Source organism: Hordeum vulgare, chromosome 7H, assembly GCF_904849725.1.
Source record: "Hordeum vulgare subsp. vulgare chromosome 7H, MorexV3_pseudomolecules_assembly, whole genome shotgun sequence".
Taxonomy (NCBI): Eukaryota; Viridiplantae; Streptophyta; class Magnoliopsida; order Poales; family Poaceae; genus Hordeum; species Hordeum vulgare.
This window is the reverse complement of record NC_058524.1, coordinates 443,090,005-443,104,788: the sequence shown is the minus strand read 5'-3', so window position 1 is coordinate 443,104,788 and position 14,784 is coordinate 443,090,005.

The window sequence follows — 14,784 nt, the reverse complement described above, 5'->3', positions numbered from 1 at the left end:
AACCTATCTCATGTGGGTCCACCTTGTCAGTGAGTTGATGTATCCAATTGTGCCATGACCTCTTGTGGTGTCCCTTGTTTATTTTTTCCTTCCTTCCCATGCATGCATGCATAGCATATCATTGCATGCCCTTGTCTTATGTTGTTGCCATATGATCTTAGCATTTCATGCGGTGGTGGTGATCTTGTGGTTGCACCTTGTGATGCCTTGTGATGATGTGCATGTGATGTAAAGCTTATGTGGGGTGTGCATGTGGTAGTAAATGCTTAGGTTTCAAAACCATCTCCACCCCTCCTCTCTATTTCTCCTAAGTCAAGATACACTCCCTCCTTCCCTGTTTTAAAAATGTCTAATGTTTAGGGATTAATGTGAGTGTGTAGTTGTGCTAGCTTGGTGATTTTTAAGAGTGTTTTAAGCAGGTGCAATGATAACAAAACAGAGACATTAATTCTGTTTTGTGAAATATTATTTGCTCCTAAAAATCTTGATCTTATTTTATTTAAATAGGTCATATTTTTATATGACCAGGGGGTATTTCCTTTTGAATTATCCTAGTAGTTTTGTCTGGTATTTTTCCCCTTTCTGTGTTGTTTTCTAATTAGAACCCCCCCAGCGAGTTAGTTCTCTCCTCCTGGCGTAGCATGGGCCTTCCCCCTGCGGTGGCCCATGTTCCTCTCTGTCCAGCGAGAGCCCAGGCGCGCGCGACCTCCCTTCTCCTTTCCCTGACGCCGTCCCCTTTTCTTCCTCCTTTCCGTCAGCTCGCTGAGAGACAGAGGGTTGACGCCGTGAGCTTGGACGTCGAGGTCCCCCCATATAAGCTGGGCGTCCGAGCCCCGCCTCAGCCTAGGATTCCCCTCCTTCCCTATCCTGCCGCCGCCACCTCTCTTCTCCCCCTCCATCTCTCTTCTTCCTCCTTTCCTGGTAAGTTTTTGTAGGGTAGCAAAGAGAACAGAGAGCTCCACGCCGCGTCTATCCCCGCGTGCACCGTCGAGCGGCAAGGCCACCATGTCCGGGAGCTTGGGGAGGGTGCCCGTGCTCCATTCCCGCCGTCGTTGAGGTCGGGGAGCAACCACACCGACGGGCAGGAGCTTGTCTTCGGCGCGAACCCGACAAACTCCTTCCTCTACGTCGGATCTGCAACAGGCCTTCGTCAGCGCGTCCTCGTCGACTCCAGGCGGCTCCTCCTTCCCGATCGGCGCCCCCTCTTCCTGCCCTAGGTGACGATCGCTCCTACTCCCTTCCCCTCGGTTGGATCTGCCGGAGTAGCCGCCGTGCTCCTCTGTTCAGGGGAGAGAACGGCAGGAGCTTGCTGTGTTGTGTGTGTAGGAGTAGGGCGCTCGGTGTGAGTAGATGCAGAGTAGATGTAGGTGCGTCTTCCCTTCTCCCGCGGGCGTGGTAGAGGCCGTGGTAGAGGAGACCATCTCCGGTGATCTCTCTATCACCAGCTCGCAGGTGCAGGCCAGACAGTAGGATCGAGGTAGTATACGTTGCGTTAGATCACTACTCTGTCAGACATTGTAACATAGCCCGGTGGTTGATGTGTGTGTGTGTGTCTTCGTCAGGTGCAGGGATCGAATCCCAGTAGGAGCACCCCCCCCTTTTTGTTTTCCTTTTCCTGTTTCGACAGTAGGGTAGCGCAGTAAGTAGATCCTCTGCATCGAACCTCCACTGTCGAGTAACTTGGCCCTAGCAGAGTGGTAAGGCTAGGCTTGTTGCATGAGTGGGTTCTGGGATCGAATCCCAGGGTGCCCTCCTTTTGTTTTTCTCTTTTTGCTGCAATTTTACTTCCTTTTTGCTGTTGCCGTTCTTGTGACAAAAGCATAGGTGGCAATGGCATTCTTTTAATTTTTCCTTTGCTGTTATATTTGTGTTAGTTGTTGTGGTCTGTGGAAGTGCTTGTGAGATGTGCATGTGTGTGTGTGGGCATACACATGGGGTTAGTTGCACTAGATTGTGTGTATGATGGTGCTGCTTATTAGTTGATCCTAGGGATATGATAGCCAGTGTAGATATAGCATGTGTAGGTACTTCTTTGTTGTAGATGCTAGCAATTGATGTTTGTACTAGGTTGTGTGTGTGCATAAGTATAGTAGACCTTGTTCTAGTTGGTTGCTATGATAACATGTGTAAGTGTGTGGTGTTGATCTTGAGTATGTCGTGCTTGTGGGTGATGTGGACTAGGTGTGTGTGTGGGTAGCATCCCACCTTGGCAAGCAAGGCTTGCACCTCCACATGTCCATATGTGAGGGGGCATGGTTTGTTGTTTGTGTGGATAGCTTGGTAGTAGTGGTTATGAAGTTGATGTGCATGAAACAAACATGGGGTTCAAACCCCCATGTCACTTTATCATTGTGCACATGATCTCAACCTTTGTAGTTGTCGATAGAGTGGAACTACATGAAATGATGCCCTATTCACTAGGCATGATTTGAAGTAGTTTCCTCTTCCTTAATATGTGGTCAATTGTTCCAAGTAAGTGCCCACATATTATATATGATTTTGGGGTAGAATCTCCCAAGGAATCCAGTGGTGAAGTTAGTTTTGCCATTGGGATACTTTATGGAGTTGACATAATCAGATTTGTTGCAGGTTTGCTCTTTGTTTCCATGGAATAGGTGGAGTCCAAGGGCATGAGTTTTTGTGTGATAGTAGTAGGGGTTTTTCTCTACACCATAGTGGTGTCATTTATCACTTGATGTTATTTGTGTGCAAACTATGCCTAGACAAAGTGGGCATGTGGCTGAAAAGTCCAGCTTAGTGAAATCTGGATTTTCACTAAGTCTGAGAATCTGGAAACATTTTCTTCTCCTATAGATGAGGTTGTTCTGGTCATTTATTTGAGAACTAGCCTTAGTTCAGTGCTAGGATTTTGGACCTGATATGTTTGTGAAGCTCCCTGTAAAATTTCATATCATTTAGAGTCCAGTAGGTTGTGTTTTGATTGCTGTAAAAAAGCTTCAGAACAAAGACAGAAATTCAGGTGCAGGAATTTTCACTAAGTCCCTGAGATCTGATGGTTTTGGGAAAGTTTGTGGCCTTGTATCTTCTAGAGTTTAATTCCTTTTGCTGTGATTCTTGCTGGTGCTTGTAGTGTTCTTGGTTGGCTACAGCCACATATGTTACTTGTCATATTTACAGGGCTGTAGCTAAGTTGCATGTAGCTCACAAAGAGCTAAGATGCAGATTGGGGCAGATTGAGTTGTATAGTCATTTTGATCATTGTGTGTGCTTAGTTGATGTTGTGGTGTTCTTCCTTGATCCAATCCATTCATGTTGGGTTGTTACATGTCTTGGCAACCTGGGAATACCAGATTTGTGCCAATTGTGGGTGTGGTGTTGATTCTTCCACGTAGAGCTTCATATCTTGTTTCGTTGATTCCCGTTGATCCGTAGCTCCATTTGCAATGTTGTTTATATGGTTTTGCATCGTTTTCACGAGCCGCATCTGTTCATGCCATCCTCAGGCATGTGAAAATAGCTTAGTGTACAGTTCTGTCCAGAAACTTGTAGTAGTTTCTTTTGCTTGTGCTAGTGATAGAAATAGCGGTGCATGCTCATTTTTCATCTTTTGCATCATGTGATTGTTGCATCTTGTGGTGCTGCTGTTCATTGGTTGTTATTCTTATGTTGGGTAGCACCGGGATCAGAGAACGAATACGTGGAGTCAGGAGAGTACGTGCAGGACGAACCAGAACCATTCCAAGCTGAGGATATCACAGGCAGGATGATATGACCTTGATTCCATCTCTAGACTTGTTATGCTAGTTTCGTTTCCATGCCATATTGCTCGATTACTACCACTGAATTAAATTTTCCTCTTGATATGCCATGAGCCCAAACACTGTTCCCCTTCCTAGCAAAACTTGTATGGCTAAGTAGGCTTTGCTCAACTACTAATGTTAGCGTTGCTAGATGCAGGTGCTTTGACTCATGTGATAACATGAGCTTGATATCATTATCTTAAATTCGGTTATTTAATTAATGCACCTATATACTTGGTAAATGACGGGAGGCCTAGCCTTTTGCCGGGTGCTTTGTTCCGTTATTGCCGCCTTAGTTACCGGTTACCGGTGTTTGATTCCATAATGATTGCTCCTAACACGTTCGGGGTTGTTATGGGGACCCCCTCGATAAATCGTGTAGTGCTAAGGCTTGTCCGGTAGGACCCAACATTGGTGTTAATTTTCTAATCACTTAATAATAATCTGCATAGGGAGTAGCTACCCCGAGGACTTTAATCAACAACCCGGGCCAGTGCTCCTCATGAGTGTTGGTCCAACCCAGAGCAGCTTATTACGCTTCCCGGGGCAACTCGGTGTTTTGGCGTGGTAACCATCGTTCATCCGGCGTGTCCTGAGACTGAGATACGTGGCTCTTATCAGGGTCGTCGACACGTCGGGAGGTCCTGCTAGCCTTGTCTTACCTTAGCGGTATATCTTGCGTATAGGAATCCCAGTGAAGCTTTGGTTTCCCCCAGAGTTGAGGTTTTCCTCTAAGGAATCCGACGAGATCACGAGATTCGTGATAGAGGATGCCTTTGCGGCCTGTGTTCGTTTGTGATGGACTAGTTGGAGCACCCCTGCAGGGTTTAATCTTTCGGAAAGCCGTGCCCGCGGTTATGTGGCAACTTGGAATATTTTGTTAACATCCGGTATTAGAAAACTTTAACACAAGCTAATAAAATTGCCAACTGTGTGTGTAACCGTGACTGTCCCCTCGAAAATCTCTCTTCGACCGGGAACAAGGTGGGGTTATGAATGCCGTAGGTAGGTGTTCAGGATCACTTAGTGATCAAGTAATCCCGACCGCTAGTGTAGACCACCTTCACAATTACTTTGCGTAAGTTAGCCACTAAAACAAGCTTAGGATGCTGCAGCCAAATACACTTCGCCCTTATCCTACCTAATAACATGGCTAGTTCTGGCACCAAGGTCTTAGATTGCTGAGTCTCCGTGGCTCACGGATTCCTCCGAAACTCCCAACAGGTGCAGGTACCCCAGAGACAGATGATCCCGATGGCACGCAGCTGGCATGGCAGTACGATGAGGAGACAGACCGCCTCTACGTGAACTATCCAGAGGATTGAGGCGTGGTCGTGATCGTGGGCCCGCAGGCAGGGTAGCTTAGCATTTTCATGTTTTGTAGTCCGTAGCGGAACTACCTTGATTGTATCTGTGATGTACTCTGAGTTATTAATGAGAAGACAGTTGAATACCGAATTGTCTACTTTTATTATTATTTGTGCTGTGTTATCTGCTTGCGAAACGCTTAGATGCGCTTCTTTCCTATTCGACGGCCTCGACCCCCAGATTGGAAATGACCGCATCTTGGTCGTTACACCCACTCTCTTCAAGGATGCCCGTAAGTTTGTCTTGTCTTGTGACGAATGTCAAAGAGTAGGTAATATCGGTAAACGTCAGGAAATGCCTATGAACTATTCACTTGTCATTGAACCATTTGATGTTTGGGGCTTTGATTATATGGGACCTTTTCCAAAATCCAACGGGTATACACACATCTTAGTTGTTGTTGATTACGTCACTAAGTGGGTAGAAGCTATCCCCACTAGTAGTGTTGATCACAACACATCTATTAGGATGCTTAAAGAAGTTATCTTCCCTAAATTTGGAGTCCCTAGATATCTAATGACCGACGGTGGCTCACATTTCATTCATGGTGCTTTCTGTAAAACGCTTGCTAAGTACGATGTCAACCATAGAATTGCGTCCCCCTATCACCCTTAGTCCAGTGGTCAAGTAGAGCTAAGCAATAGAGAAATTAAACAAATTCTGCAAAATACTGTCAACATGTCTAGAAAGAATTGGTCTAAGAAGCTCGATGATGCACTGTGTGCTTATAGAACTACCTATAAGAATCCCATGGGCATGTGTCCGTACAAAATGGTGTACGGTAAAGCATGTCATTTACCTCTTGAACTAGAGCATAAAGCTTATTGGGCAATCAAAGAGCTCAACTTTGATTTCAAACTTGCTGGTGAGAAGAGGTTATTTGATATTAGCTCGCTTGATGAATGGAGAACTCAGGCATATGAGAATGCCAAGTTGTTCAAAGAAAAGGTTAAGAGGTGGGATGATAAGAGGATACAAAAGCGTGAGTTCAATGTAGGTGATTATGTCTTGCTATATAATTCTCGTTTAAGATTTTTTGCAGGCAAGCTTCTCTCTAAATGGGAAGGTCCCTATATTGTTGAGGAAGTATATCGTTCCCGTGCTATTAAGATCAACAACACGGAAGGTAATTGTCCGAGAGTTGTAAATGGGCAGAGAATCAAGCATTATATCTCAGGTACTCCCATAAATGTTGAAAGCAATATCATCAATACCATAACTCCGGAAGAATACCTAAGGGATATTTATGAGCCTGTTTCAGACTCCGAAAATGAAGAGGTATATGATTCGGTAAGAAAACACACTCCAAAACTTTTCCAGTAGGAATTTTTCTCTGTTTTGGTATTTATGAAAAAGTAGAAAAATTGGAAGTAGTCCGGAAAGCGCGTGAGGAGGCGACAAGCCTGCCAGGCGCGGGCCCACCCCCGGCCACGCCTAGGGGGCTTGTGGCCACCTCGTGTGCCTCCCGGACTCCGTTTTCATGCGGAGTACTCCTTCTGGTCTGGAAAAAATCATTATATATTCTCCCGTAAGGTCCGACCCTCGTATCACGCAGATTTCCTCTGTTTTCGTTTCGAGCCTATTTTCTGCCGCAGATTTAGAGCAAGATGTCGTCCTAGGAATCTGTGGGGGAGAACAATCTCCCTCAAGTCTATGGAGAAGTAAATGCTGATATGAAAAGAATGGAGGCCAAGGAAAGGCTACCTAAAGAAACCAAGGGCAAAACTAAGGAGAAGAATCAGGCGTGGGATGAAGCACACTCTCTGTTCCACAAGGAAGAAGTTGAAGAAGTGGATTTACTCCAACCCTACCTCCACCTATTGTCTCCATCCTTGATTGAACTCTTGAGGTTTTGTGAAACAACTCGCGCTCGCAATACTGATCTCTTGATAACCCACAAGTATAGGGGATCGCAACAGTTTTCGAGGGTAGAGTATTCAACCCAAATTTGTTGGTTCGCCAAAGGGGAAGCAAAAGAATATTCTCAAGTATTAGCATCTGAGTTTGTCAGATTCAACCACACCTGAAAGATTAGTGTGTGCAAGCAAAGTGTCAGTATCAAAGTGGTATGATAGCAACGGTGCCAGAAACGATCTGTTGACGGCAGACTATTCCTAACTGTTGTATCAATGGCGGCAGTACGTTGCACGTGGGCGAGTAACTATTCTTCCCCGACAACAGTGCCGGAAAATATGTTGCAACAAGTAAGAGCGAAGTAGCAAGGAACAGCAGTAGCAGCAGCAGCAGCAGTAGAGTAACAGCAGTAGCAACAGTAGTAGCAAAGTGGCCCAATCCCTTTTGTAGCAAGGGACAAGCCTAGACAAAGTAACGTAGCAAGGACCATTAGTAGAAGACTCGTAGGCAGTGGATCGGTGATGGATGAGTATGACAGATGTGATTCATCATGTAACAGCTATAACACGGAGAGATATGTAACTAGCTCCCGTTCGTCAATCTAATGTAGGCATGTATTCCGTATGTAGTCATACGTGCTTAGGGAAAAGAACTTGCATGACATCTATTGTCCCTCCCTCCCGTGGCAGCGGGGTCCTAATGGAAACTACGGGATATTAAGGTTCTCCTTTTAATAAAGAACCGTACCAACGCATTAACACTTGGTGAATACATGAACTCCTCATACTATGGTCATCTCCGGGAGTGGTTCCGGCTATTGTCACTCCGGGGTTGCCCGATCATAACACATAGTAGGTGACTACAACTTGCAAGATAGGATCTAAAACACACATATATTGGCGACAACATAATAGGTTCAGATCTGAAATCATGGCACTCGGGCCCTAGTGACAAGCATTAAGCATAGCCAAGTGGTAACAACATCAATCTAGAACATAGTGGATACTAGGGATCAATCCCCGTCAAAACTAACTCGATTACATGATAGATCTCACCCAACTCATCACCGTCCAGCAAGCCTACGATGAGATTACTCATGAACGATGAAGAGCATCATGGAATTGTCGATGGAGGAAGGTTGATGATGATGATGGCGACGATTTCCCCTCTCCGAAGCCCCGAACGGTTTCCAGATCTGCCCTCGAGATGAAGAACAGGAGGTGGCGGCGCCTCCGTATCGTAAAACTCGATGAAACCTTCTCTCTGATTTTTTTCCGGGTGAGACGGAAGATATAGAGCTGAGTTTGGAGGCGGTGGTGCCACGTGGGCCCCATAAGCCCTCACGGCGCGGCCTAGGGGGGTGGCCGCGGCTTGTGGGCTTGTGGCCCACTGGCACGCCCCCTCCATTGGATCTTTGCGCACGTATTTTTCTTTTATTCCTGAAAAAATATCCGTAAATTTTCAGGACATTCCGAGAACTTCTATTTCTGCACAAAAACAACACCATGGCAATTCGGCTGAAAACAACGTCAGTCCAGGTTAGTTCCGTTCAAATCATGCAAATTAGAGTCCAAAACAAGGGCAAAAGAGTTCGGAAAAGTAGATACGACGGAGACGTATCAACTCCCCCAAGCTTAAAGCCTTGCTTGTCCTCAAGCAATTCAGTTGACAAACTGAAAGAGACAAAAGAAAAACTTTGACGAACTCTGTTTGATCTTGTTGTTGCAATTAGGTCTAACTCATAACCAGAATTTCAGCAAGATCACAAACAAACCACATAAGCAAATGACATCTAGGTCTCACGGTAAACTCATATCAATGGCGTAATCAACTATGATCTCTAAGTTGTCATTGCAAACATGTTTCTCTCACAACAAAGCTGAATCAGGCATGATGAGCTAGTCATATTTACAAAAACAAAATAGATCGAGTTCATACCAGCTTTTCCAGGCTCAGTCACTTCATCATATATCGTCATTATTGCCTTTCACTTGCACGACCGAACGATGTGAACAATAATAAGCGTGCTCGTGCATAGGACTAAAGCTGGAATCTGCATGCAAACACAAAGGAGAAGACAAAGTAATATGTCTCTTTGAAAGCTAAACTGGTATGCATGCAAGAGGCACTAAACATTGTAACCATGATCTTCTACCTTGACCCAAAGAAAAAGAAAACTATTTACACGGGAAAGCTCCCAACAAGCAAAAGAAGAAAAATAAAATCTTTTTGGGTTTTTCTCAAACTAGACAGACACAGGAAAAGAAAACGAGAAAAAGAAAATAAACTAGCATGGATGATACAGTGTCAAAGTGTGAACACCGGCTAACAAAGTGAAAGCATAAGCAAAAATGTAAAGTCGGTGAGAACACGTACACCCCCAAGCTTAGGCTTTTGGCCAAAGTTGGTCTACTCCCAAGGAGGGAAATAACCAGCTCCGGGGTACTCCGGAGTGGACTGAGGATGCCACTGCTGTGTGAGCTCCTCTGGCTCCCACTGATAAACTGGCGTCTGGTACTCGACTGGCGGCTCGGGCACGGGCACCTATGGTTGGGCTAAGCCCCAATATGCATAGATGTCTGAGGGAATAATTATGTACTTGCCTGCATGAAGATTGAACAAAGAAGGAGCAGGCAAAGTAATAGTCTCACGAGTACCCTGACTAAATACCAGGTTATAAATCATCCTTCTATTTATATCTCTATCAAGAAAGTCATGGCGAACCATGCTATCATAATCTAGATATCTCTCGGGAAGAGGAATCTCTTCTTCCTCCTCTAGTCTAATAGGTATCTCAAAGTGTATAGCAAGACGAGTAGCTTAGATACCTCCATAGACAACACCTTTAGAATGGTTCAGGTTCAACCGTTGAGCTACTATAGCGCAAGCTATAAGTTTTATCATTATAAAGGGCTTCGCGCAAGACCGCAAGGTCTGGGGAACTAAGTGACCCAGCCTTCCCACGGCCAATCAAACATTTTCCCACAAATAGTGAGAAGTACCGAAGCACGGGAAAATGAATGCTAGCAGCTCTAGCGCAAGACACTCCTCTCTCCTCTCCTACATCAATTGTATCGATGAAAGCTTCCAAGTCCCGTGGACGAGGTTCATGAATATCCCCAACAAAAGGCAATTTGCAAACATTGCAAAAATCCTAGAGTGGCATGTGCTTGGGGATATCATAAAGTTTAAACTCAACCATAGGAGGATTCTTCCTCCTATAAAAGTTAAAGCTTTGTACAAAGATATTAGTGAGGAGGAGGTATTGCAGACACTTATCTTCAACAAAGGCGGTGAGGCCTGCGTTTTCCACCAAGTGATTAAAGTCCTCATAAATTCCAGCGGCGCGTAAGAACACGTCGCTTGGCCACTCGCACGCTCGAACTTCTGCGACTCGAGGGACTAGATACTTGGGCTTCTTCTCACTCCCATCATCCTTGGGGTCACGGCTTGACGAGCCTCTTAAGAACCTCCTCATCCTTTCCCTTTTCTATCTCTGAAAATTTCTAGTGATTCTAAGGAAGAGTGAACAAGGCTCAACTAAACTCGTAGCAACTACTCCCACAAGTGCCTAGAGACCATATTACGCGTCAAAACTACTTGGGACCAGCTAGAATCAACATGCAAAGCTCAAGAACATGGTCACCAAGGCAACAAAAATACGCAGAGTATAAGGCACTAGAGCAAAAACTAATTGGACCAATGGAGGAGTCACTTACCAAGGAGCAATTTCCCCAAAACAGTTCGGAGAATGGTGATTTGAGCAAAGAGATCGAAAATCCCAGCAAGAGGAGCAAGAACACGGGTTTGAGCTGCGAAACGATTTTTTTGGAGGTAGGAGAACCACATGAGAGCAAGAATGAGTGGAGGGGGTGCCTCTGGGCCCCACAAGCCTGGGTGGCGCGACCAGGGGCGTGCCCGCGCCGTTAGGGGTTGTGGCCCACTCGTACAGCCCCCACACAAGCTCTTTGTCTCAAAATTTTTCAAAAAATCCAGAAAAAACCATACTTGATTTTTAGGACGTTCGGAGAACTTTTATTTTCGGGGTATTTTTCTACCGGATGCTAAGACAGAAAATAGGGAAAACTAAACTAAATCTATCATTTTTATTCTAAGCAACCGAAGGTGAAAACTTGGAACAGAGGTTTGTGACTCCTTGATTCATCCATCTCATGGTCATCGAAAGAAAATCGGCCAATGAGGTTGATCAAGTCTCCTCGACAAACCTTTTCGAATCGCAAAAGAGAACGGAGAATTTTCGATTAGTCACTAGGTCACCTCAATGGGGATGTGTATTTCCCAACAAGCAAATCATACTTCATCTTGACACGAGGAATAGGGCGTTCAAAGCTCCCAATAAGAATCGATGAAGTTTTTTCGATAGCATTGAGGTAATGTACTCGATATTGTTTCTTCGGAAAGTGCACCGTATGCTCATTACCGTTGACATGGAAAGTGACATTGCCTTTGTTGCAATCTATAACAGCCCCTGCGGTGTTTAAAAAGGGTCTTCCGAGGATGACAGCCATGGCATCGTCCTCGGGAATATCCAAGATAACAAAGTCTGTTAAGATAGTGGTGTTAGCAAGCACAACAGGCACATCCTCGCAAATGCCGATAGGGAAAGCAGTTGATTTGTCGGCCATTTGCAGAGATATTTCAGTGGGTGTCAACATATCTAGTTCAAGTCTACGATAAAGAGAGAGAGGCATAACCCTAACACCGGCTCCAAGGTCGCATAAAGCAGTTCTAATATAGTTGCCTTTAATGGAGCAAGGTATAGTGGGCACACCGGGATCACCTAGTTTCTTGGGAGTTCCACCATTGAAGGTATAATTAGCGAGCATGGTGGAAATCTCAACCTCAGGTATCCTCCTCTTATTAGTCACAATATATTTCATGTACTTAGCATACGGAGACATTTTGAGCATATCTGTCAAAGGCATTTGCAGAAAGACATGTCTGATCATTTCAACGAATCGCTCAAAATCCTCATCATCCTTTTTCTTGGATGGTTTGGGAGGAAAGGGCATGGGTTTCTGAACACATGGTTCCCTTTCTTTACCATGCTTCCTAGCAGTGAAGTCATTCTTATCGTATCTCTTAGTCTTAGGCTGTGGGTTATCAAGATCAACACTAGGTTCAATCTCCACATCCTTATCATTTCTAGGTTGAGCATCATCATGAACATCACTATTGATATTATCATTAGGCTCATGTTCATCACCAGATTGTGTTTCAGCATCAGATACAGAGGCATCATTTGGACTCTCAGGTGTAGCAGCAACAGGGTTGCTAGTGTGCAGGTTCCTATCATCTTTCTTCTTCTTTCTAGGATGACTAGGTGCATCGGTGCTAACTCCTTGAGAATCTTGTTCAATTCTCTTCGGATGACCTTTAAGATACAAAGGTTCCTGGGTCATTCTACCGCCTCTAGTGACGACTCTGACAGAATTGTCATTTAACTCATTGAGCAAGTCATTCTGAGCTTTAAGTACTTGTTCTACCTGAGTAGTAACCATAGAGGCATGTTTACTCAGAAGTTTAAGATCATTGACATTTCTGTCCATACAAGCACTTAAATGACTAAGCATACGAGCATTCTGTTCCAATTGTCTGCTAACATAATCATTGAAACTCTGTTGTTTGGCAACAAAGTTATCAAATGCATCCATGCATAGGCTAGCAGGTTTATCAAAAGGAATATCACTCTCATCAAACCTACGCAGAGAATTTACTTCTACTACTTGTATCGGGTTATCGAGACCATGGATCTCTTCGATAGGTGGTAGATTTTTGACATCTTCAGATTTAATGCCTTTTTCTCGCATAGATTTCTTGGCTTCTTGCATATCTTCGGGACTGAGGAATATAATACCTCTTTTCTTCGGAGTTGGCTTAGGAGGTGGTTCGGGAATAGTCCAAGCATTCTCATTGCACAAGATGTTATTCAATAGGATCTTAGCTTGTTCTACAGTTCGTTCCCTAAAAACACTACCGGCACAACTATCTAGACGGTCTTTGGAAGCATCGGTAAGTCCATTATAGAAGGTACCAAGTATTTCATTCTTCTCAAGAGGGTGATCAGGCAAAGCATTCAGTAGCTGGATGAGCCTCACCCAAGCTTGTGGGAGACTCTCTTCTTCAGCTTGAGCAAAGTTGTATATTTCCCGCAAGGGAACTTGCTTCTTATGGGCAGGGAAATATTTTTCACAGAAGTAGTAGACCATATCCTGGGGGCTACGCACACAACCAGGAGAAAGAGAAGTGAACCAGGTCTTAGCATCATCCTTTAGCGAGAAAGGAAACAACTTGAGGATATAGTAGTGGCGGATCTTTTCCTCACTAGTGAATAGGGTGGCTATATCGTGCAATTTGGTAAGATGGGCTACAACCGTTTCAGACTCATAACCGTGAAAAGGATCAGATTCGACCAGAGTGATTAACTCAGGGTCGACAGAGAATTCATAATCCTTATCGGTCACAAAGATAGGCGAAGTGGCAAACTTCGGGTCGTATTTCATCCTAGCGTTCAGAGATTTTTCTTTCCACTTGCGCAGTAAATTCTCAACATCATAGCTATCCTTACACGCAAGAAAATCCTCAGCTATCTCTCCCTCCATAACATAGCGCATATCAGGCATAACAGGCAATTCAGGCATATGAGAGCTAGTTCTAGCAGGTAAAATAGGAGGTTCTACTTCAATGGCATCAGCAGTTTCAGAAGTATCATCACATCTAGCAGCAACCCTAGCAATTTGTGCATCAAGGGCACCTAGTGGCAAAGCAGTATCAGACATAGTATCATCAGGCAAAGTATCAAGCATAGCATCATCAGGCATAGTATCAAGCATAGCATCATGAGGCATAGTATCAAGCATAGCATCATGGGCAGCAGAAGTAGCATGATCAAGCACAGGCGACATATCAAGATTTCTAGCAGGAGGTGAAGTCGCAAACTTACTCAAAACTGAAGGTGAATCAAGTACAAAGCTAGATGGCAGTTCCTTACCTCTCCTCGTAGTGGAAGGCAAGCTTTTAGTTCTTGGATCTTTCGGATTCCTCATAGTGATCAACAGACGTCAATCCCAAGCGACTCAGAGAATATAGCTGTGCTTCCCCGACAACGGCACTAGAAAAAGGCCTTTATAACCCACAAGTATAGGGGATTGCAACATTTTTTGAGGGTAGAGTATTCAACCCAAATTTGTTGGTTCGCCAAAGGGGAAGCGAAAGAATATTCTCAAGTATTAGCAGCTGAGTTTGTCAGATTCAACCACACCTGAAAGATTAGTGTGTGCAAGCAAAGTATCAGTAGCAAGTGGTATGATAGCAACGGTGCCAGAAACGATCTGTTGACGGCAGACTATTCCTAACTGTTGTATCAATGGCGGCAGTAAGTTGCACGTGGGCGAGTAACTATTCTTCCCCGACAATAGTGTCGGAAAATATCTTGCAACAAGTAACAGCGAAGTAGCAAGGAACAACAGTAGCAGCAGCAGAAGAGTAACAACAGTAGCAACAGTAGTAGCAAAGTGGCCCAATCCCTTTTGTAGCAAGGGACAAGCCTAGACAAAGTAACGTAGCAAGGACCAGTAGTAAAAGACTCGTAGGCAGTGGATCGGTGATGGATGAGTATGATGGATGTGATTGATCATGTAACAGCTATAACACGGAGAGATATGTAACTAGCTCCCGTTCGTCAATCTAATGTAGGCATGTATTCCGTATGTAGTCATACGTGCTTAGGGAAAAGAACTTGCATGACATCTATTGTCCATCCCTCCCGTGGTAGCGGGGT